Source organism: Phoenix dactylifera, chromosome 6 (assembly GCF_051530095.1).
Source record: "Phoenix dactylifera cultivar Ajwa chromosome 6, Ajwa_hap1_PhDact_Kaust_v1.1, whole genome shotgun sequence".
Lineage (NCBI taxonomy): Eukaryota > Viridiplantae > Streptophyta > Magnoliopsida > Arecales > Arecaceae > Phoenix > Phoenix dactylifera.
This window is the reverse complement of record NC_143195.1, coordinates 11,014,835-11,037,031: the sequence shown is the minus strand read 5'-3', so window position 1 is coordinate 11,037,031 and position 22,197 is coordinate 11,014,835. Positions and strand designations below refer to the sequence as shown.

At 39.4% G+C, this 22,197-nt stretch overlaps 1 non-coding gene across 1 annotated transcript; it reads left to right on the top strand.

Annotated features, from left to right (window-relative positions):
- Positions 1 to 8,113: 8,113 nt before the first annotated feature.
- LOC149753301 (small nucleolar RNA R71) lies at positions 8,114 to 8,220 on the top strand. Its single transcript, XR_016395808.1, has one exon. It is a non-coding gene; the product is annotated as a small nucleolar RNA R71 (small nucleolar RNA).
- Positions 8,221 to 22,197: the final 13,977 nt, after the last annotated feature.

Sequence of the window (22,197 nt, the reverse complement as noted above, 5' to 3'; positions counted from 1 at the left end):
TAAGCCTTTTAAAATAAAAACATAAAGAGGTTTAGGAAGATCCATCTTAGATATAGCATGAAGTGTCTACCTAATTATGCTAACCTAGGGTGCAGCACACCTCATCTTCCTAGGCATGGATTATCTTAGACTACTTTAGCAAATATGAATAGTAAATGGCATGCTCAAGGTGTAAATATCATAAAAGAAATATTTCATTGAAGATAAGAATTTAAACAAGCTCCAAAATAATAAAGAAAATAAGAACTACAATGCCCTGATACATTGCTAGGGCTTCATCCAGCCCTAGACTAGACGTTTAGCCGAGCATGGCTTCCGGACGACCTTCTATCTTCAAATAAAATTGATCACCTTCCATTATTCCCAAAATATCCAAAACTATTCTCTTTCCCCCTCCATTCTCTCTTTTTTTATTTCTTTTTCTCTTCTTCCCTCTCGGCTCTCTTCTTCTTTTCACCGAAACAGAGGGTCTCCCCTGTTTTCTCCACCGAGCTCCCCTCAAGCTGATGGCCACCCTCCTCCTTTTATAGCTGTCCGGAGTGCTCATTTGGGAAGGGAGAAGATATCACGGATGGCTGATTTCGGGGCGTGATGCCGGAGGGCAGATCGCGGACGAAGATGGCGAGAAATGGGAGGCTGGGTTGTGGGCTGTAGATCCATGGAGCGGCTGGGTCTCGGCGTGATCCGTGGAGCGGCTGGGGCGCAATGCTGGGAGGAGCGGAAGAAGAAGGTGGCCGGATCCATGGCGTGATACGCTGGGAGAATGGCTGGATCTCGGGTGACGACGTGAACGGCGCTAGAGACGGATGCTGATGGCTGGGATCGCGGAGGAGTGGTCGCTGGCTGCACCGGCGGATGGCGGAATACCCGGGGATGAAGACGATGCCGTGAATCTCGGCTGCTGGGAGGGGCTGATCGGAGGATCGATGGGAGGATGCCGTGGACGGCCGTGATGTGCTGCGGGAGGAAGAAGATGCACAGTGAAATTTCGTAACACTGTTCATATGAACAGTGTTTTCACGGAACACTGTTCATATGAACAGTGTCATTTCGGAACACTGTTCATATGAACAGTGTTTTCAGTAATTTCGGAAAGAATTCTTTTCTTGCTCTATTTTGACGTGAAAATGGGCATATGTGGATTTAAAATAAAGGTCTCCCCTGTTTTGCTTAGTTTGGAAACGAGATGCGGAGATGGGAATTTCTGAACCGTTGGATTGCTTGGGGGAGCTACGGATAGTGGTCGCGGGAAAGGAATGGAATTAGTTGGGAATTGGCTTTGGATTTGAGGTGGGTCACGATCGTTGACTTGCTTAAACTTATTCTCGAGCCCAATGTTATTTAATTCATGCTAAACTGCTTCAGACCGAACTCGACCAGATAAAATAAACAAGACTAAAAACAAGACTGTGACTTAATAAAAAAAAGAAGGGTTAATCAAATATTTTTCCTCATACAAGAATAATTATCTAATCAGGACCAAAACCTATTTAATCATAGCCTTAGCTTGATTACAACTCCATCAGGTCTAAACCGGATCAACACAATCTCCTCCTTATATGTTTTCATGAAAGATTACAACCAGGAGAGAGACAAGTTCAGAGTCTATTTTGAGAAAAGAATTATTTACCTCTTACCATATTTTAAATTTATTTCAATGTTTATTCAATTTCATGGTAAAGTATGTATTTATCAGTTTAAGAACATTGATAAGTGCTATGAAAAGATAACTAAATTATAAATTATTCAGCACTTATCACACTCCCAAACCTATGTTTTGCTAGTCCTCGAGCAAAATAAAACTAGAAAAGAAGAATTCTAACTCACTTTCGCAGGCATCGTGGTTACATTTACCATATGTAACAAGGCTTTAAACCCCTAGGTTATCCTAGTGAACGAGTTATAGTCTCGTGAGAGTTTTCAGTGAAGATACCCACAAACTTCAGTAAATCATTTATTATTATTGTTATTATTAATTTCTATTTTTTTTTAGATCGATTGATCTATGAAAATCAAATTCCAAATGCATACTAGTAAAGAATTTCAAAAACTCTTTTTTTTTTTATTATTAAAATCTAATTTAAGATACATAAATGATAAGAATTTCAAAACACACACGGTTTTATTTACTAAGTCAACCCAAATTCTAGGTTAGTATGCAATCTAAGTTTAAGTCATTAAGCTTCCGTTTAGGGAGTTGTAAGACTTATTTATACTGGAGTGCTCGGTGAAATCTGGACCGTACACAAGCTAAGGGTTCGGATCTCCAAAATATTGTTAATACTAGTAGTTTTCCAAGGATTGGTCGAAAGGACCTGCTCACAGATTCAAAATCATCTTATTTGCAGGATTTCGAGAGTTGTGGATGTTTACTTTAGTACCTCACGGGCTTTATCTGTAATATTCCAGTTTACTCGAATTTTTACAACGACGGTTTTCACACTATTGTCTTTTCCAAGATCAATACAGAGTTTTTTTTTAATCATAAAAGAAATATTTATTGTGCACTTTTACTCTTGTGGTGATTTCTCCGTGTAACGAGCAGTTAGTCGACAACTCTCACACCAGTTGGCATAAGGTGTCGGGCATCAAGACTTCCCTACGGACTTATGCTCGGAGTCCTCATCACAAGCCCATTTGACCTTTGACAATAGGTAGCCCTTTTCGATGTTCCTGACTAAATCTATTTTTATTGATTAATTTTTTTTTTTTGATTTCGATAAATATGATTCATCAGGGTCCAAGGTTGCTACTATACTATCAACATAATGTCGAGATTAGACCTTAGAAGGGTCGGCCAGTGTGTAGTGAAATTCCAAAGTATTAATTAGCTTACAACTCCCTAAGAGAGACTTAATAAAAAGAACTTAAATTTGTATTACTTCCGACTAGTCATTGGGCTTTTTAGATTTTATATACTTTGTGTGTTTATCATTCTTGCATAAATGTATAGAAATTAGGTTTTTAAAAACAAAAACTTTTTTTTAATTTTTTTTATTATTATTTTATAAAAAATAAAAATGAACACATTTTTTTCTATTTTTTTTTGGATGAAAATCAAGATGAATACCCCCAAACCTAAACCTGACATTGTGAAGTGAAAACGAATGCAAGAGATGCAAACGAATCAAAAATGCTTAAAAATACTTAAACATAACCTCCAAATCTAAACCTAACATTGTCCTCAATGTTAAAAAAAAAATCTAAGAGAATTGGGTTGCCTCCCAACAAGCGCTAAGTTTATTGTCTTCAGCTAGACACAGTGCATCCTTAATTATTTTGATAAACAGGGTTCGTCAAATTAAGGGATTCAATCAATTGCCCATCGGCAACATAGTCCACATAAGATTTTAACCTTTGACCATTGACTTTTAAAACATGTCCACCATTGAGGTGTTGGATCTCTACTGCACCATAAGGAGAAACCTTTTTCACTACGAATGGTCCATCCCACCTAGAGCGAAGTTTATCCGGGAAGAGTCGCAACTTTGAATTGAATAGCCAAACCTTTTGACCAGGTTCGAAGGACTTACGGTTAATATTTTTATCATGAAAAGCCTTAGTCCTTGCTTTATAAATTTTAGCATTTTCATAAGCCTCATTGCGCAATTCTTCAAGTTCACTTAGTTGGAGTTTTCGGTGAGGACCAGCTATTGTCATGTCTAAGTTAAAATTTTTGATAGCCCAGAAAGCTCTATGTTCAAGTTCTACCGGTAAGTGACAAGCTTTTCTAAAAACTAATCGGTAGGAAGACATGCCAATAGGAGTTTTGTAGGCAGTACGATAGGCCCAGAGTGCATTATTTATCCTTTGAGACCAATCTTTCCTATTGGGACGTACCGTTTTTTCTAAGATGTGTTTTAACTCCCTATTGGACACCTCGACTTGTCCACTCGTTTGGGGATGGTATGGGGTAGCAACTTTGAGGGTGATGTTATATTTGCGAGCCAAAGCCTCAAAAGACCGGTTGCAAAAATGAGATCCTCCATCACTGATGATGGCTCGGGGTGTGCCAAAACGACAAAAGATGTTTTCATGTAAAAATTTAATCACAACCTTGTGGTCATTAATTTTAGTGGCGACAGCTTCTACCCATTTTGAAACATAATCAACCCCTACAAGAATATTTCGAAACCAAAGGATGGTGGGAAAGGGCCCATGAAGTCAATACCCCATACATCAAAGATTTCTACAACTAAAATAGGATTGAGAGGCATCATATCTCTACGAGAGATGGTACCCATCTGTTGGCACCGTTCACAAGTTTGGAAAAAGTTATGTGCATCTTTGAAAAGTGTGGGCCAATAAAATCCACTTTGTAAAACTTTTGCTGCAGTTTTTCTACCCCCAAAATGTCCCCCACAAGCTTGTGAATGGCAGAATGAAAGAATACTTTGAAATTCGCATTCAGGGACACATCGACGGATTACTTGATCGGGACAATACTTGAATAGATCGAGATCATCCCAATAATAGAACTTTACTTGTGAAAATAATCGGTTCTTGTCTTGAGTTGACCAATCATCAGGAATTCGTCCTATGGCTAGGTAATTTACTATGTTTGCAAATCATGGTGTTTTTATTCCTCGTACCTCAAATAATTGTTCATTTGGAAAAGAATCGTGTAAGGGTGAGGTATTTTGAGAGGGCTCAAGAAGAATCCTAGATAAGTGGTCCGCTACGACATTTGTGGTACCTTTCTTATCATGAATTTCTAGGTCAAATTCTTGTAGTAAAAGAATCCATCGAATCAGACGGGGTTTGGTGTCTTTCCTTGCAAGAAGGTGTCGAAGGGCAGCATGATTAGTGAATACGGTAACCTTGGATCCTAAAAGGTAAGATCGAAACTTGTCTAGCGCGAATACTACAGCTAGTAACTCTTTCTCAGTGGTGGTGTAGTTCAATTGTGCATCTGAGAGTGCTTTACTAGCGTAGTAGATGACATGAGGTACCTTATCTAGCCGTTGTCCTAAAACTGCCCCAATGACATAGTTGGATGCGTCACACATCAGTTCAAATGGAAGGGTCCAATTAGGGGGCCGTATGATAGGTGCAGTGGTTAATTTCAAGCGAAGATTTTTAACTGCCTCCTCGCATGCTTTATGAAATACAAAGGGAGTGTCCTTAGCAAGAAGATTGCACAAGAGTTTGGAAATCTTGCTGAAATCCTGAATGAAGCGACGGTAGAAACCAGCATGGCCAAGGAATGATCGGATTTGTTTCACAGTTTTAGGTGGAGGGAGATTGGAAATAAGATTGATTTTGGCTTTATCTACTTCAATGCCCCTCTTGGACACGACATGTCCTAAAACTATGCCTTCTTGAACCATGAAATGGCTCTTTTTCCAACTTAATACTAGGTTGGTCTCCTTACATCTTTTCAAAACTAAGGTCAAATTGTACAGACAATCGTCAAAAGATAGGCCAAAAACTGAGAAATCATAAATAAACACTTCTAGAAAGTTTTCCACCATATCTGAAAAAATGGCCATCATGCATCGTTGAAAAGTTGCGGATGCATTGCATAGTCCAAAAGGCATCCTCCTATATGCAAATGTCCCAAATGGGCAAATAAAGGTGGTTTTCTCTTGATCGTCCGGGTAAACAGGTACTTGATTATATCCAGAATAACCATCTAAGAAGCAGTAGAAACCTTGACCAGCCAACCGTTCCAAAATTTGATCTATGAAAGGTAGAGGGAAATGATCCTTCCTAGTCATTGAATTAAGTTTCCTGTAGTCAATGCACATGCGCCAACCCGTGGTTGTGCGTATTTGTATCAATTCTCCTTCCGTATTTTCAACCACAGTGATACCTGATTTCTTGGGTACCACTTGTGTCGGACTCACCCACTTACTATCAGAAATTGGGTAAATGATTCCGGCATCTAATAACTTCACAACTTCTTTCTTGACTACCTCCTTCATGTTAGGATTGAGTCTTCTTTGCATTTCTCGGGTGGGCTTTGCATCATCTTGGAGGTGGATTCGATGCATGCATATGGAGGGGTCAACCCCTTTCAAATCAGCTACAGACCATCTTATGGCATGTTTATTCTCTTCTAGTACCCTTAAAAGTTTACCCTCCTGTTCAGTAGATAAGTTGGCCGCGATGATTACAGGGAGGGTATCTTCTGGTCCTAGAAAGGCATACTTAAGAGTTGTCGGAAGTGGCTTTAACTCAAGTTTAGGTGGAGAATCAATGGAAGGACAAAGTGGTGCGCTAGCAATAGGGGAAAGAGGTTCAGGTCGGATCTTCCAAGGAAGGGAACTCATGGGAGATTGATTGTCGAGTAAGATGTTGACTTCTTCTATGGCCTTGTCTATGTCAAAGTTGTCAATGTCAAAATGGGCCAAGCATGCCTCTAGGGGGTCATCTGCTAAGATATAGGGAAGGGCTTCCTCTACAAGATCATTCATTTCATCAATTAGGCAACACTCGTCTTCCCTCACATGTTGGTCAGCGGCATGAAACACATTCAACTTAATTTTCATATTTCCAAATGATATATCCATTGCCCCTGTTCTACAGTTGATACATGCATTGGCTATCGCTAAAAAGGGACGACCAAGAATCACAGGGATTTATTTTTTTAGGTTGGGCACATGTTCCATGTCAAGGACGATAAAATCTATTGGAAAATAGAATTTGTCTACCTTGACAAGAACATCTTCAATCATCTTCCTTGGCATCTTCACCGATCTATCAGCCAATTGTAAAGATATCGAGGTAGGTTTCAATTCACCCAACCCAAATTTTTCATAGACTGAATAGGGTAGAAGATTCACACTTGCCCCTAGATCTAAAAGTGCTCGATCAATGGAGTTATCTCCGATGACACAGGAAATAGTGGGAGCGCCAGGATCTTTGAATTTTGGAGGGGTGTTGTGTTGGAGAGTGGAACTTACCTGCTCAGTTAGGAGGACCTTTTTAGGCACATGTGTCCTAGATTTCCGCTTTTGGGTGCAAGGTCTTTGAGAAATTTGGCATAGGAGGGAACTTGCTTGATGGCATCAAGGAGTGGGAGGTTGATTTTAACTTGTTTGAAGACCTCCATCATCTCTTCTAATGAAGTTCCCTTCTTGCCAAAGGAAGAGGGTACATTAAGTGCTTCAGAGAATGGAGCCTTTGAAATGTGGGTTGTGGCAGATGGTGGACTAGCTGAAGAAGGTTTTGGGTTTTCATGTGATACATTTCTCTCCTCTTCTTCATCTTCCTTATTGTTACCCTCCCCAACCTTATTATCTATTATACGTCCACTCCTTAGGGTAGTCAAAGCATTGGCTTTCTCATTATTTAGTCGAGTTTCTTGAGCCACGTATTGTCCCCTAGGATTACTCATTGGTTGACTTGGAAGCTTACCTTCCTCTCGCTTGTTTAATGCATTGGCTAGTGACCCATTTGGGATTCTAGCTTAGCAATTGATTGCGTGTGAGAGTGCAATAGTTGTGTGTTTGCCTCCAAACCTTGAAGGGCTGTCAACACTTTCTCCTCAAAGGCTATATTTCTTTGGGTTGGAGGAGGAAGGTGTTGAAATTGAGTTGAGGGACGGTAGAGATGAAAATTCTGAGGGTTTTGAAAATTTTGAGAGTAGGGTTGGGTATTATTCGAAGCTTGCAGCCTCCAAAAAAAATTCGGATGATTCCGCTATCCCGGGTTATATGTATTGGAAAATGGTTCATTACCTGGTCTGGGCTGTGTTTGGGCAGCATTGATGTGTTTTTGCACGAGTTCGGAGAATTGGGGTGCTGAGGGGCACTCATGAATAGGATGCGATGGGCTAGAACAGATAGCACACATTTGTGCTTGGGAAGAGCTAACGACATGTCCTCCTATCATCAGTTGGTCAATCTTATGGGACAATGCATCTACCTTGCTAGACAGGTCCATAGAATGACTAATTTCACAAATGGTCCCTTTTCTTTGAGAACTCGGGGGTGCTTGACGAGAATAGGAAGCTTGGTGGAAGGAGTTTTCGTTAAAATTTTCAAATAATTGCCATGCTTTATGCTCATTTTGAAGCATGAAAGTCCCCCCGCATGCAGCATCGATCATCTGACGGTTTTGTTCAGTCAATCCATCATAGAAACATTGCACTAGCTGCCACTTAGGTATTTGATGATGAGGGCATTTACGGATTAGGTCCTGAAATCTCTCCCAAGTTTCATGAAATTCTTCTCCCTCGGTTTGGGAGAAGCTTGTAATGGCACGTCTTCCAATGGGAAAGTATTTTTAAGGAATTCTTGTTGCATTTGATCCCAAGAACGAATCGAGTTAGCTTCTAAAGAATTCAGCCATTGTTTGGCTCTATCTTTAAGGGAGAACGGGAATAATCTAAGTTTCAGAGCATCATCAGTGAAGTTCTGAATCTTGACAGTGGTGCAAATCTCAAGGAATTCATCTAGGTGTTTATATGGGTCTTCATTGATGAGCCCATACAAAGATGGGAGCATTTGGATCACACTAGACTTTATTTCATATTGTACCGCTGCTACCTCAGGTAATTGAATGCAAGATGGGGAAGTGTAAATGGTGGGAGTAAAGTACTCCCTCAGGAGTTTGGGTTGTTCTTCAGCCATCTCAGGAGGTGGGAATGATTCTAATATTCTGATCTTAGCTCGAATATTCCTAAGGGCCCGTTCTATTTCAGGGTCAAAAGGTAATAGGTCACGTACTCTAGAACGACTCCCTTGCATACACTAGTACTTGATCAGTCAAGCATGCAATAAAAGATAAATACATTAATCCTTGTATTTGTCCTAAAATCACTAGACAGCTCCTAACTGGTTTGAAGAGGGCACCTAAGCCTCCAATCCGGTCTAATGAACCGAGTTGACCAGGTAAGCTCCCAGGTAAGTGGAGGGGTCACGATGCGTTCGCAAAGGTTCTACTTAAAACCCACTTGTCTCGAACAGAAGAAACTGTGTCCCTTATAGGGACAAAGCTTGCCTAGACATCAACTAAGTCACAGAGCGAAATTGGTACAACTTTCGGTGATCTTCATTCTATTGAGCTCGAATGTCCCTAGGAGCCAACGTCTAATTGATTTTAATTAAAGTGACACTATGTGAGATTGAGTTCATCTAAGTTGGGCAAGAATCCGGTGATGAAATCCGGCTCTTATCTTGTTGGGATGATTGCCCTTACTATGTGCGGATTAATTTGTGTATGTGTATCAAGCATGCATTCACACTTTTGCTGAAATTAAAATCAAACAATCACCAAAAAATTTCAAGCTAATAATTAATTTAAATAAGAAAGGTTTACAGGTTACCAAAGAAAATTTCCCCAGCAATTTAAAATTTTTTAATTAATTAATTTTTTTTAATGATAGAAAAAATAACCATGCAAGCAATCCCCGGCAACGGCACCAAAAATTGATCGGTTCTTTCAATTTCAAAAGTAAACCACGCAATAGCACGTATTCTGTAGGATAGTAATTACGGGTGTCGGTCCACACGGATTGGAGACTAGTTATTTTTTTTTAATAATAAATCAAAAAGAAGAATTTGCTAACTTGATTTAACTAAATTAATCTATGAGTACGAATTGAAATTTATCAAAGTAGATGGATCTAGGGTTTGGAATCCACCGCGTAGCATTGCATTAGGGACTGTGTTCTTAATTTTTATCTTTTGGAGAGGCATGCAAATTGGCTACAAGCCTTTTAAAATAAAAATATAAAGAGGTTTAGGAAGATCCATCTTAGATATAGCATGAAGTGTCTACCTAATTATGCTAACCTAGGGTGCAGCACACCTCATCTTCCTAGGTATGGATCATCTTAGACTACTTTAGCAAATATAAATAGTAAATGGCATGCTCAAGGTTTAAATATCATAAAAGAAATATTTCATTGAAGATAAGAATTTAAACAAGCTTCAAAATAAAAAAGAAAATAAGAACTACAATGCCCTGATACATTGCTAGGGCTTCATCCAGCCCTAGATTAGACGTTTAGCCGAGCATGGCTTTTGGACGACCTCCCATCTTCAAATGAAATTGATCACCTCCTATTATTTCCAAAATATCCAAAACTATTCTCTTTCCCCCTCCTTTCTCTCTTTTTTTATTTCTTTTTCTCTTCTTCCCTCTCGGCTCTCTTCTTCTTTTCACCGAAATAGAGGGTCTCCCCTGTTTTCTCCACCGAGCTCCCCTCAAGTCGATGGCCACCCTCCTCCTTTTATAGCTGCCCGGAGTACTCATTTGGGAAGGGAGAAGAGATCACGGATGGCTGATTCCGGGGCGTGATGCCGGAGGGCAGAACACGGATGAAGACGGCGAGAAATGGGAGGCTGGGTTGTGGGCTGTAGATCCGTGGAGTGGCTGGGTCTCGGCGTGATCCGTGGAGCAGTTGGGGCGCAATGCTGGGAGGAGCGGAAGAAGAAGGTGGCCGGATCCATGGCGTGATACGCTGGGAGAATGGCTGGATCTTGGGTGACGACATGAACGGCGCTAGAGACGGATGCTGACGGCTGGGATCGCGGAGGAGTGGTCGCTGGCTGCACCGGCGGATGGCGGAATACCCGGGGATGAAGACGATGCCGTGAATCTCGGCTGCTGGGAGGGGCTGATAGAAGGATCGATGGGAGGACGCCGTGGACGGCCGTGATGCGCTGCGGGAGGAAGAAGATGCACAGTGAAATTTCGTAACACTGTTCATATGAACAGTGTTTTCACGGAACACTGTTCATATGAACAGTGTCATTTCGGAACACTGTTCATATGAACAGTGTTTTCAGTAATTTCGGGAAAAATTCTTTTCTTGCTCTATTTTGACGTGAAAATGGGCATATGTGGATTTAAAATAAAGGTCTCCCCTCTTTTGCTTAGTTTGGAAACGTGATGCGGAGATGGAAATTTCTGAACCGTTGGATTGCTTGGGGGAGCTACGGACAGTGGTCGCGGGAAAGGAATGGAATTAGTTGGGAATTGGCTTTGGATTTGAGGTGGGTCATGATCGTTGACTTGCTTAAACTTATTCTCGAGCCCAATGTTATTTAATTCTTGCTAAACTGCTTCAGACCGAACTCGACCAGATAAAATAAACAAGACTAAAAACAAGACCGTGACTTAATAAAAAAAAGAAGGGTTAATCAAACATTTTTCCTCATACAAGAATAATTATCTAATCAGGACCAAAACCTTTTTTTATTCATAGCCTTAGCTTGATTACAACTCCATCAGGTTACTAAACCGGGTCAGCACAATCTCCTCCTTATATGTTTTCATGAAAGATTACAATCAAGAAAGAGACAAGTTCAGAGTCTATTTTGAGAAAAGAATTATTTACCTCTTACCATATTTTAAATTTATTTCAATATTTATTCAATTTCATGGTAAAGTATATATTTATCAGTTTAAGAACATTGATAAGTGCTATGAAAAGATAACTAAATTATAAATTATTCAGCACTTATCAACAGTAAATCCTGAAATTAAAGCTCCCCCTTTCATTTGAAATTATATAAGCCTTCATATCATGCAATCAATTGTTTGGCTTATATATGTTTAATGAATTTGCTTTCTTAAGATTTCAGATTCTCCCCCTCAAATATGCATTCAATTATGTTTGGGTTCTCTGAATTTTCTTTTAATGTCTTGAAGCTTTTGATCTTAAATTCTTACTTTCAGAGGGAAGATCTGACAATTTGTTCTTGAGTATGATTCAACTAATCTCCAAATATCCCTTGAATAGATTCTGGAGATTGCTCCTTGAGGAGCTCCAACAGAGAGATAATGAGCCTCGAGGTATCGAATCCACTAAGAACAAATTACTCTTTGCTTTAAGGTTTTTCTTTTTAGTGATTCCCTTTACATTTAAATTCATCATATTTTCTCCTCCTTTTTGTCATCATAGCAAAAAGGCACAATACATAGAAAAGTATTAGAACTCAAGAATGCACAATTTAGAAAGAAAATTTCTACTCATTGTATTAAATTCAAATTTGATTACAAGCGTGATTACATATCAAAAAAGTTCTCAAGGGACTGTACATCATAAAAGCAGATAAAAATACACTAATTTTTTTTTGTAGTGGAGGATGTGGCTCCCGAACTTAGTCTAGTGTGTTTGATGACCATGCTTAACCCCTCATTGACGTTTCCTAGTTGTTCGAGGATCTCCGAGGTGGCCCTAGACTGTATCGAGGTGAACTGGGTCAGACTTTCTTGGAGGGTGTCAAGTTTGGAGATCAAGGCATGTGCTAGCCTTTCTGCACCCTGACTTTGGCTACCAAGCTCATTTCTGATGCTATCTCGCATCTTCCTCGTGTCATCCTTTACGTCACTCATATTCCAATATTGAGCTTGGACTAGGCTTTTGATGTTGTAGATTTCTTCCTTCAGGTCTGCAACCATCTTGGACACGGCTGCTAAAGAGGGAACAACTTCAGAGGAGGGAGCACTGAGTGGACCTCGGAGCTCTCTCAACAGATCATCTCTCAGCTCCCTCACAATCTCCTGTCTCATCTCCCGGAGCTGCTCAGTGCTGATCCGGACTTCGAAAGGTTGCTGAGGTGGTGGAGCTGTAGAGGGTCTAGCAGAAGTAGATGGGAATGATGGACCAGATGTAGAAGAAAAAGTGGGAGGAGCTATGTAGTGGTCCTGGTCATGATCAGGACTAGGTGAGTGATGAGTGGTAGGGTCAGATAGTGTGGATGAGGAGGTTTTCCTAACCCAAACATTGTCTACTTTATGGAACCCTATTCTATGGAGAGTCCCCTCACCCATGTGATCAGTGTTACGAAGTGAACGAGAGGGTTCCCCCTCAGGAATAGGAACCTCTAACTCCCTAAAGAAAAGTGTGAATAGCATGCCATAAGGGAGACTCAATCTAGGTTTATCTAGGGGTTCACAAATATATTTGTAGATGAGTTTGGAAAAGTTGATGGGAGTGTCTTGGAGAATGTGGAACATTAGTGCTAGGTCTCTCTCGGAGATGAAGTCAAACCTACCTGTTTTGGAAAAGAGAGTCCTAGAAATGATACTTAGGAGGAGCCGCATTTTAGCTGAAAGTTGATTTGCAAACACCTCCTCTATTAGGGATTGAGGTGGGCTCCCTAAAATGGCCGTAAGGGCCTCAGTCCTATCCTGGGGATGAGTGGGAAAGATCCCTTCTCGGGAGAGATGGAGGATTCGAGCAATGAAGTCCTCCAAGATAAGTCCCGCTACGGTTTCCTGGATACCACCACTACTTCGGGCTATAGTCCCATAAAATTTCCTAACCCTGGGTAAGTAGGGAGGTCTAAAGAACAAAACAACTCTAACCCTTGAGCCCTAAGATGATGCCCTAGGGTGAACCCTTCCCGGGATAGGAAGTCAAAGTTGACTTTCCTCCCGGTAGAGACTGCCCTCCCGGCGCACGGACGTGAGGGAACCGGCCTAGGCGGGGAAGGAACCGGAGGTGGTGGCCTCACGGGTTCGTTCCGTGCCTTGGACCGTCGCTCGGCGCCGCTCGCGGAGAGAGGTCTCTTCCGGCTCGGGACAACGGCTTTCCTAGGCATTTTGACCTAAAAATCGAGGGATGGACAAGAGAAATGGAAGAAAACTCGAGGGAGAGGACTTAGAACGGGTCGGAGACGAGGTCGGAGACGTCTCTAGGGTTTTGGAACAGTGGCGGCCGAGAATAGAAGTGAGGAATAAACGTTTCGATTAGGGTTAAAAATCGGATTCCCGACCTCGAGTCGACTCTGGTATGTCGCGAGTCGACTCGACCTCGAGTCGACTCCTAAATATGCGCGAGTCGACTCGAACTCTAGCACATAATCAAAATATCTTGTTATTACCGTGCCATAGGAGAGAGTTATGGAAATATCTAAGATTTAAGGTCTGATTTGATGACCATAGATAAGAAATCCTATATCTAACATAAGCTAATCATCAAAATCAATCATTTAGAGGGAAGTATCACAAGAATGGATCAATCACTCCTAACCCTCTTCTAAGAATGCAAAATCGATCTTCACTCAAGGGTTTTGTGAAGATATCAGCAAGTTGATCATTAGTGCAAACAAATTCAAGCATTATCACCATTTAACACATGATCTCTTATGAAGTGATGTCTTATCTCAATATGTTTAGTTCTTGAGTGTTGAATTGAATTTTTAGTTAGATTTATGGCACTTGTATTATCACAATTTATGGGAATCTTATCTTGTTTAATGCCATAATCTTCAAGTAGTTGCTTGATCCATAAAATTTGAGCACAACAACTTCCGGCAGCAACATATTCGGCTTCAGCCGTAGATAGTGCAACCGAGTTTTGTTTCTTGCTAAACTACGAAATTAAGTTTTCTCCTAAAAATTGACAAGATCCGCTGGTGCTTTTTCTATCAAGTTTACAACCAGCGAATTCTGAATCAGTGTACCCTATTAAATTTATGCTTGATTCTTTAGAATACCATAGACCTATGTTTTTTGTTCCTATGAGATATTTGAAAATTCTCTTAACTGCAATTAGGTGTGATTCTTTAGGATTAGATTGATATCTAGCACACAGCATACACTAAACATAATATCAGGTCTACTTGCTATAAGATATAGTAAAGATCCTATCATACCTCTATACAGCTTTTGATCAACTGATTTACCTGATTCATCTTTGTCTAGTTTGCATGATGAGCTCATGGGTGTGCCAATTGCCTTATTTCCATCCATATCAAACTTCTTTAGCATTTCCTTGATGTATTTAGCTTGATTGATGAAAATTCCTTCCTTGGATTGTTTGATTTGAAGTCCGAGGAAGTAGTTCAATTCTCCCATCATGCTCATCTCAAATTCACTCTACATTAACTCAGCAAACTCTTCGCAAAGGCGATTGTTAGTAGCACCAAAAATAATATCATCTACATAAATCTGCACTACCAATATATTTTTGTTTTTCTTTTTCAAAAATAGAGTTGTATCAACATTTTCTCTAGAAAATTCATGGTCTAATAGAAATTTTCTAAGTCTTTCATACCATGCTCTAGGGGCTTGTTTTAGACCATAAAGTGCTTTGTTTAGTTTATAAACATGATTGAGGTATTGATGATTCTCAAAACCAGTAGGTTGTTCTACATAAACTTTCTCATTAATATATCCATTCAAGAAAGCACTTTTTACATCCATTTGGAATAATTTGAAATCTTTATTGCATGCAAATGCTAGTAACAATCTAATTGCCTCAAGTCTAGCTACAGGAGCAAAAGTCTCATCAAAATCTATACCTTCTTCTTGATTATAGTCCTTTGCTACTAGTCTAGCCTTGTTTCTAATCACAATTTCATTTTCATCAAGTTTATTTTTGTATATCCATTTAGTTCCTATTATTGAGTATTCAGTGGGTCTTCCAACTAAGTTCCATACTTTATTTCTTGTAAATTGGTTAAGTTCCTTTTGCATAGCATTTATCCAATTTACATCACTTTCAGCTTCTTCTATGTTTTTAGATTCAAAGTGTGAGATAAATGCAAGATGATTATTTAAGTTCCTAAGAAATGCTCTAGTTCTAACAGATTGAGATGGATCATCTAAAATTAATTCTTTAGGATGACCATGAGCATACCTCCAAGCCTTAGTAAGCCTATGATCAACAATTACCTCTTGGCTTGTTGAAGTTTCTCTAATTTGCTTCGGTTCATTCTCTTGTAATGTCATATCATCTTATCCTTTTCTCAAGTATTCCTGCATCATCATCAAAAGCTACTCTCTTGCTAGAAGAGACATCATTAGTATCATCAAAAACAACATGTATAGACTCTTCAATAACAAGGGTTCTTTTGTTGAAGACTCTATAAGCTTTACTTGATGTAGAATATCCCGAAAAGATACCTTCATCAGATTTAGAATCAAATTTGCCTAAGTTATCTTTGCCATTATTATGAATGAAACACCTACACCCAAAAACATGAAAATAGTTTACTTTGGGCTTTCTATCTCTCCAAAGTTCATAAGGTGTTTTCTTTATAATTGGTCTCAATAAAACTCTATTGAATATATGACATGACGTGTTAATGGCTTCTCCCCAAAAATACTTAGGGAGGTTACTTTCACACAACATGGTTCTAGCCATTTTCTCTAGGGTTCTATTCTTTCTTTCCACAACTCCATTTTGTTGTGGTGTCCTAAGTGCAGAGAAATTATGAGTTATCTCCTTTTTACTACAGAATTCATCAAATAGATGATTTTCAAATTCCGTTCCATGATCACTCCTAATAGCTATAACTGAAGCATTTCTTGAGTTAGTTACTTTCTTATGAAATTTCTTAAATACTGAAAATGCTTCATCTTTATGAGCTAAAAATATGACCCATGTGTATCTAGAAAAATCATCTACAATGACAAGACCATACTTGTTTCCACCAAGGCTTGTGGTTCTAGTTGGTCCAAAAAGATCCATGTGAAGTAGTTCAAGGGGTCTAGTAGTAGAGACACAATTTATGGATTTAAAAGAACTTCTAGATTGTTTGCCATATTGACATGCTTCACAAATTTTATTTTTCTCAAATTTTAGCTTTGGCAAACCAATCACAAAATCTCTTTTAACTAATTTTGATATTGTATCCATACTTGCATGACCTAATTTACGGTGCCATAACCAACTTGCATCATTGACTTTAGAATCACTAGCTACTAGGCAATGGCTATTATTGGCGAGATCTTCAAGATCTACTACATAAACATTGCCACGTCTTATTTCTTTGAATACTAAGCTATTGTCAATTGAGTTGGTTATGATGCATAGAGATGGCTTAAACAGAACATCAAAACCTCTATCACATAATTGACTAATGCTAAGTTATGCTTAAGACCATCTACAAATCGTACATTATCAATAAAGGTTGAAGAGGTGATTTGTACTTTACCTATGCCAACGATGTGACCTTGGTTATCGTCTCCAAAAGTCACAGCACCTCCCTTTTTAGGCTTTAGGATGAAAAATTGCTCCTTGTCACCTGTCATGTGTCTTGAGCAGCCACTATCCAAGTACCAACAGTTTTTGTCGACTTTGGCTGCAAGACACTCTTACACAAGGAAATCATACAATTTTAGGTACCCAAGTTTTCTTGGGTCCTTCAAGGTTAGTAATGTTGGTTCCTTTTGGAACCCAAACCTTTTTAATTTTTTTTTTAGCTTCTACTTTCCTATGGTCACACACATTAGCTTTATGTTCTACTTTTCCACAGCAAAAATAGGTTATATTTTTAGTTTTACTTTCTCCAGCTTTTACAAAAAAGTTTTTAAGAAACTTTTGCTTATTCTTAGGCTTATACCCTAAACCAGCTCTATTAAACACAGCTCGTTGATTATTAAGGATCATCTCCAATTTTTCAGAACTATATGTAATCTTTTCTACAATAGGTTTGTATTTTTCAAGTTCTTTTGTTAACTTCAGTTTTTCTGTTTTTAGTAAGTTTAAGTCTTTTGTAAGATTATCTTTTATAGTTTGTTTACTGTTTTTAAATTTTGAAACTTTCTTAGTTAGTCTTTCGTTATCTTTAATTAAGGTATTAGTTTTTTGAGTTAGCATTTGGTTGCTTGTTTTAAGTTCTAAATTTTCTTTGATGATAGAATCCTTGTCCTTAATTAATTTATCGTACTTATGGGAGTGAGATTGATTAGTTAGTTTTAATTATTTATTTTTAAGGTTTATTGTCTTATATTCATCCATTAGTACTTTAAAAGCATCATACAATTCATCAAAGGTAAAATCTAAATGTGTTTCAGATATTACCTCATTATCATTTGCCATGAAGCAAAAATTTGCTTTTTTCTCTTGTTCCTCATCCGATAATGATGATGATTGATCGGAGTCTGTCAAGGTGGAGACAAGAGCTTTCTTCTTCTTGTATTTGCTATCCTTCTTCAGCAAGGGACAATCGATTCTGAAATGTCCCGGCTTCTTACATTCATAGCAACCGATTCCCTCACTTTCTCTTTTCTTACCTTTGTCTTTGTTGTAGGACTTGAGGAACCTCTCCTCTGATGAAAGAATTTCTTCCGGTTGATGAATTTTCTGAACTTTCGCACGAGAAGAGCCTCATCTTCATCTCCCTCATTATCTTCTTCTTCACTGCAGCTACTGTAAGAGGGATCCTTGTTAGAAGAAGTAGACTTAAGGGCAATTACCTTTTTCTTGTGGGTGGACTCTTCTTCACTGTCTTGCTTCATTGTGAGCTCATGTGTCATCAAGGATCCAAGGAGCTCCTCGAGTGCCAGCTTGTTCAAGTCTTTGGCTTCTTGGATCGCCGTTACCTTGGCTTTCCATAACCTTGGTAAAGATCGAAGAACTTTTCTGACAAGATCACTGTTAGTATAACTTTTGCCAAGGCTTTTTAGGCCATTGACAATATCAGTGAATCTAGTATACATGCACGTGATAGTTTCATTAGATTCTATTTTAAATAGTTCATACTTATGAACTAGCATGTTTATTTTGGATTTCTTGACTTGATTCGTACCCTCGTGGGTCACTTCAAGTCTTTTCCATATCTCTTTTGCAGAATTGCAAGTAGAGACTCTATTGAATTCATTACGGTCTAAGGCACAATAAAGTACATTCATCGCTTTGGCATTTAGTTGTGCCTTCCTTCTATCATTGTCATCCCAATTTTTTTCAAGCTTGGGTATAGTAATGTTATCTACAAAAATAGAAGGAATGTAGGGTCTATTAACTATGATGCTCCAAGCCACATAGTCTTGGGCTTGGATAAATATCCTCATCCCAGCCTTCCAATAGGTGTAGTCGGTTCCATCAAAGAATGGAGGCCTATGGGTGGATTGCCCCTCAATAAGAGAAGATCCAAAAGGGGTTGTTATTTTGATCTTTTACTCTTTTAATATAAGAGCTCCGACTCTGAAACCACTTGTTGCCCAAAAAGACAACTGATGAGAGCACAAAAGTGCGATCTACATACCACTTAAATTAGTATTATTGCTAACAAGATAATGATTCTCATTAGATTAATATTATATTTTTGTTGAGTGTAGGTGATCGTAAATCGAGGCCAAAATATGTATTCAGTATAGATTGGGCTTAGACAAATGCATGACTCAGACCGCGTATGCCCAACCTCATCATGGTCTAATCGAATTCACCATTCATCGAGTATATGTGCACCCGATTCTTAGTGCAGAGGACCAGCGAGGAGATACCGAACAGCAAGGCACCGCATCCATCTTCTCCACGTGTGATCCCACGCATCTGCCCGCCTCCTCCACAGCGTCCGCGAAGCAAGCCTCCCGCGATCAACGCCCTCATCTTACGCCCGTTTAAAGCGCCTCCCAGCTTCCTCCTTCCGCGTGCGCCTCCTTCCAGCTCCGCATCAGATCTCCCAGCATCCCGCGGCAGTCTTCTTCATCAGCAATCCCGTGTCTGTGCAACCTCCCGAGATCTCCCAAGCTCCAGCATCACAGCAAGGCACCGTATCTGTCTTCTCCGCCCATTCCGGGTCCTCACACGTCCGAGCCAAGGGTCCCGCTTCCATCCGCCTCCTGCGAGTGAGCCACGGCGTTCATCCGCCTCTCCCATGTTCCCAGCTGTCCGCGAAGCAAGCCCACCGCGATCAACCCTGTGTCCAAGATTTCAGCAGTCCGGATCCGTAACCTGCTCCTCTTCCGCCCATCCCATGCATCCGCCCGCTTCTTCCTCCGTTCCAGCCATTCGTGAGCATCTCAGCACCACCAGCATCCCGTGAAGCGTCGCAACGTCCGCGCATCGTCCGCAACGCACGATCCTTGCCGTCCGCTCCTCCCCACGCGCGATCAGGGGAATCATTGATTCCATGGACTCTGGGGATCTATATGAGGAGGCCTCTGATCCGAAAATAGGGAGCTCTCATTTGGGGGGAAGAAGAAGATAGCCGTTCAGTCGAAGAGGAGAAATGGGGAGGTGACTCTATTTTCGCAAGAGAGAAGGGAAGAAAGAAAGGGAAACAGGGTATGCCCTGTTTCCGAAAAGAAAAAAAAAAAGATATAAAAGAGGAGGCTGTTTTTGTAATGGGAGGCTAATTCCTTTGGCAAAGGGTGAAGGATGAACCCTTGTCATGTTGCTTTCATCAAGTACACTCTAAACTTGTATTCTAATTGTTTAATATCCATTGGTATATTATGATTCTCGCATATTTATTTATTAGATAAATTAATCATGTTTTATGTTTATCGATGCATGGATTGCTCTGATATTTGATTTGTCGTAGACATAACTTGCACGATGAATGCTTAGACATTGGGCTCATGTATTCAATCGATATATTCCATGATTAAAACTATTTTATCTATTCGATCCTTAATCGAGAATCGTCGAGTTTATTTGTTGAAAGTAATATAGTCAAGGGGGGATTCCGGATCCCTAGCCATCTCTATATTATCGAACTTAATTTATTGATTAGTTTCTCTAAACTACTAAAATTAAATCTGAAATTAAACTGATACTTCATAGACCGTTCCCTGAGGAATCGACCTCGGACTCCCGAGTTATATTACTTGTGCGATTCTCCTGCACTTGGGAGAATAATTTTTCGAGAGCACCAAGTTTTTGGCGCCGTTGCCGGAGAACGGCTGAGTTATTAGTATAATTTTAGATTTAATTTTTACCTTAGTAGTTAGTATTTTTCTTTGGAAAAAAAAATAAATTACATCTTTACTACTATTTTGAATTCCCTGCACAGTTTGCATCAAACTCTGATATCATAGAAAGTAGCCGTCTGATTGGCCTCAAATTTGGTCAGCTGGTGCACGACACATTTTTCAATAATCTGAACGGTCTAATTGACATTCTGAGACTTTTAAGACCATTAGATTAATACGAAACCTTGCTGCTTTCTATTTTAAATTTTCTGCATTTAATTTTTTTTAGAATTAGAATTTTATTGCTATCATATCTCATTAACCCTTGTTGCTAATTGAAAATTTAGAAAAAAAAACTTTAAGAAAAGATAAAAGGTGATTATTCAAAAATTGAAAAAAAAGAGAAAAAATCTAAAATTTCAAATTTCAAATTTCAAATTTCAAAATTCAAATTTCAAACTTCAACTCATAAATTTTTTTTTAAAAAAAATAAATAATTTGCTTGATCACCTATTCAATGAAATTTAATGTCATGTCATAAAACAAAAAAAAAAAATTTCTTGATTGTTGCATATAGTATAAGGCATCAGCATAAAATATTCTAAGGGCTGAACCCATTTAAAAAGATAAGGTCGGGATTTCATCACTCGTCCTTAGCCCAAAAATCACCCCAGTGCATAAATATCCTAAGCTTAACTAAAATCAACTAGACGTTGGCCCCTAAGGACATTCGAGCTCAATAGGACGAAGACCACCGAAAGTTGCACCAATTTCGCTCTGTGGCTTAGTTGATGTCTAGGCAAGCTTTGTCCCTATAAGGGAGACAGTTCATCTGTTCGAGGCAAGTGGGTTTTAAGTGGCACATTTGCGAACGCATCGTGACCCCTCCACTTACCTGGGAGCTTATCTGGTCAACTCGGTTCATTAGACCGGATTGGAGGCTTAGGTGCCCTCTTCAAACCAGTTAGGAGCTGTCTAGAAATTTAAGAAAAATATTAGGAATTAAGGTGTAATGTTTTGTTGCATGTTTGATTGTGAATAGATTTTCATATTAGGGTATCTTTAGTTGGTACTTATATTTATTTTATTTTATTTTTTTTTAAAAAAAAGAGAGGGAAATATTTTGCATGCTAAAGTGGAATAGGGACGATACCGGTCGATTAAGTCGTACAACTTTAGATCATCCCTTAGGACATACCTCTGAAATTCCTTCGCAATATCTCACACCTTGTGAGATGGCTGATTTAAATGAAGATGCGGGGAGTCACCACGATCGAGAACGTGAACCCCATGTTATGACCCTAAGACAATACCTACAACCGGCTAGGACTAGTCAGCCTTCATGCATAATTTTTTCTGATAATGTAGGACATTTTGACATCAAACCCGGGGTAATTCAATTGCTACCCAAGTTTCATGGATTAGAGTCCGAAAGTCCGTATCTTCATTTAAAGGATTTTGAAGAATTGAGCATTACATTTAGAGTGCCAAACATCACCGAGGATGTCCTCAAGTTGACATTGTTTCCTTTCTCTCTAAAGGATAAGGCCAAAACATGGCTAAACTCTTTGCGACCTAGATCAATAAGAACTTGGCAAGATACGCAGAGAGAATTTTTAAAGAAGTTCTTCCCCACACAAAGGACCA